A 3,884-nucleotide genomic window follows, 5' to 3' on the forward strand; every position below is an offset into this window, starting at 1 on the left:
TGTGTCATATTTCACCGGGAAATAGTCCACAAAAATGCCACAAATTGTGTCCACTTTATCCATATAGTATTCCTCAGGTATGGTCCGACAAGTCATGCCAACATGGGGCAAGCAAAAGTACTAAAAATTGTGTAATTTATGTCTCAAAAATCAACATGCTGTCCATCCACGGCCGCCATTGAAGAACAATTTGCGTGTGTGTGTGCCACACTATTACCGCATTACATTACATAACTTGTGCAGACTGACCGCATGGACAACAACTTAACAAGCATCACCTGACCATGTGCAAAACTTGGCGCGTGGCCAAGGAATTTTAAACAAAAGAAAGAATGTCAAAGTGCACGCGCTCTGCAAAAGTGGAACGTTTGAGGTTGTCTGCTAAAAAAAAAGCGCACAAAAAGACATTTTCCTCCTAAAATTGAATGTTACCTTTGATTTGGGGATGAGATATCAAAAAGCTTGAACAATATTTATAGCCACAAGTGTATAAATCTTTGCAGAGATTTATTTACCGGGTTTAATTTTGTTTAGAGGGTTTTATTTATTGGGGGGGGGGGGGGGGCAGCCACAGGCGTGGCACTGCATACAAAACGGATGGCAATTAATGCACTTTGACAAGCAGAATGTGTGTGTGCAGTTAAGGCCTAGTTAATTTCATAAGTCTGTATGAAAATAGAGAAACCGTTGACTAGTTTGAGAATTCATTCTAAAAATTTTCGGGTCATAATTAACTCCAGGTCTCGGTGGCGTGGGGCCTGACAAATTTCTGGGTCAGGAATGAATCAAACAGAGACAATTTGTTCTTCTATAACCAGGGGGCAATTTCACTGGACTGTTTAAGCATACAATATTGGTAAATAATTACTTGCTCAATAGCAGATTCAAGTTAACGACACACGTACAGTGACATAATAATGGTATATGTTTCTATGGGCTTTTCATGCTATTAAAAAACAATTTCGCTGACTTTTCCGAGGGCAAAAAAAATCGGAAACAAGATTAAAGTATATTCCACCGGAGCACTTTAAGCTGCGCAATTATCAAAGGTTGGTTTGTTTAATAAGTACTTTTGCGTCTGCAAGCACAAATCAAGAGCAAGACTTCTGAAAATTTGACAATAATTAGAGCTTTGCTCGGCTGGAAATCTCGTTTAAAACACAAGTTCGGACGCATGGGTCATTGAAGTCAACAATTGACGGGAATTGAATACAAACGTACAGAAAGTATCATGATTATGTCAAAGTCATTTGAAACGTATGATTAAAAGCAGTGTGTACCTTTGGTTTTTGGAACAGTTCGATTGTTTTAAAGGCAGTGGACACTATTGGTAATTACTCAAAATAATTATTAGCATAAAACCTTTCTTGGTGACGGGTAATGGGAAGATGTTGATGGTGTAAAACATTGTGAGAAACAGCTCCCTCTGAAGTGCCATAGTTTTCGAGTAAGAAGTAATTTTCCATAAACTTGATTTCGAGACCTCAGATTTAGAACTTGAGGTCTCGACATCAACCAACGAAACGCACACAACTTCGTGTGACAAGGGTGTTTTTTTCTTTCATCGTTATCTCGCAAGTTCGATGACCGATTGAGCTCAAATTTTCACAGGTTTGTTATTTTATGCATATGTTGAGATACAAAAACTGTGAAGGCTAGTCTTTGACAATTACCAATAGTGTCCACTGCCTTTAATCCTATATGAATGTAGTTGTACGCAATCAAATTAACCTAGGAAAAGTCATTTCAGGTGGTCGCGGTTTTTAGACATTGCCGAAATTCCGGAGCGGAAATGTCCACACAGGAAGAATACTCAATATGAGAAACGTTACCGCGGTAACGATTCCTGCATTCAAAACTTTGGGGTGGATAACAAGTTATCTTTTTACATGACCGTAGTTTAAAGTGAACTGTTTCTAACAATGCATTATGCAACACAAAGCTGTTGTACTTCTTTCCACGCATGTTTTTATCGCCACTAATTTTCAGAGTCATAACCAAACGTTTACAGACCCTGAAACAAAAATGCTGAACCATTTCACGGGAATCACCAAATTTTAACCAGATGGTTTTGGTTGACTAAAATATGGGGTAATCTTTTAGGCTGGTTTAGTAACAGCTGGTGTGGCATGCGATAATCCAAGGCATAACTGCAAGGCGCAATAGACAATCTGGCCCACAAGTTTTCCTTGATATTGTACGGTACTAAAAATACATTTTTAAAAGGCTACAGGTTGACTTATTTGCCAACAGTACACTCACTGTAGCGAGACAGCTGGTGTTGACGTAATAAATTTGCAATTGGCAATGTTTTGTAATATTAACAATTTGACAAAACCGGAATGTTAGAAACGTAAACCCCCACACATCTTCAGGCCTGCTACTTCAAGGAGGCAACGAAGGCGATTGCCTCCATGCCCCGGGTCATAAAATTTACAATTACCGAGCAGAAAATCCCTTGTTGCCCTTGCCGTTTCACAAACCAACGCATGCTGTTTAAAGTCTGTACAGGATATTGCAACCAAACACAGGCGACAGTCTAAAAAAGGTGTAAAATTACCAGATTGGTATAATTGTGTAATATTTTGGGGTAATTATAGCGTGATTTAACACTAATATAAACAATGTCTCTTATATTACTAACACACACACTCAAACCATCAAAGAACAATTCTTTACCATTCACACATCTCTCACATTCCCGTAGTCTTTGTTCAAGACAGTTCTTTCTTATAGACTGTATACTGTCTATAAGATAACCATGGTGTACTTAAGCCCATCAACTGAATTAAAACTCTTCAAGGCTTTGGACACTATTGGTAATTAATCAAAGTAATTGTTACCATAATAACTTACGTGGTAACAAGCAATGGAGAGCCGTTGATAGTATAAAACTCTGCAAGAAACGCTCCCTCTGAAATAACGTAGTTTTTAAGAAAGAGGTAATTTCTCATTCAAATAATAAAATACTTCAGCTGAAGCCTTTTGTTATGTATCTGAAAGCACACAAAGTAATGCAACAATGTTTTTTCTTCTTTCGTTAGTCTCTTGCAAATTTGAAGACCAATTGAGCAAAAATGTTCACTTTTTTTTTGGTTTAATGCATATGTTGGGATATGAGAATACTGGTCTTTGACAATTACCAAACGTGTCAAGTGCCTTCAAGCCCATCAACTGAATTAAATACAACTCTTTAGGATAATTAAACAGTTAACAATACTCGCTAAAACATTTGAACAGATATATCCATAGCAGCCTATGTCCGAGGAAATCTTATTCTTGGTAATGATTCAAAATGTATACAAATATTCTACATGGCTACACCATTCTCTAATGTCAGGCCAGGGATTGTACACAGGCCATAAGGCAAAACGTCATCCATTGCCCCTAGTCTTGGCCTTGGTGCCCTTCAGAAGTTCCCATTGACTTCAAGCTTTTCCAATGGAATTCCTTTTTACAAAATGGAAATGGCCTTGCTGTTTAAAGATGAAATTCTATGCCTGTAATGTTGCACAACCATTTCATAAATAAATCTCCACAGTTCCAGTTATTAGCTGGAAGCATTTGCAGACAGGTCGCAAAGCAACACGCCTATAAGAGAATGTAACATGAGTAAAACAAATAGAAACCTTGTGAATTCCGGGGCTTTTCCTGGCCGGCAAGATACTGCGCTAGTCTCATGATATGTTTTGCATTGTTAAGTCATTACAAGGACCCAATTTCATAGAACTGATGAAAGCAGAAAATGCTGCTAAAACATTGTCTGCTAAGCGAAAATAAGCAGGATACCAGTCACAGATTGTGCATGTGACATGGTATTTTGGCTGGTAGCCTTATTCTGGTAAGCATAATTTTATTTGCTTAGCTACTTTTTGTGCTAAAGC

Source organism: Asterias rubens, chromosome 8 (genome assembly GCF_902459465.1).
Source record: "Asterias rubens chromosome 8, eAstRub1.3, whole genome shotgun sequence".
Lineage (NCBI taxonomy): Eukaryota > Metazoa > Echinodermata > Asteroidea > Forcipulatida > Asteriidae > Asterias > Asterias rubens.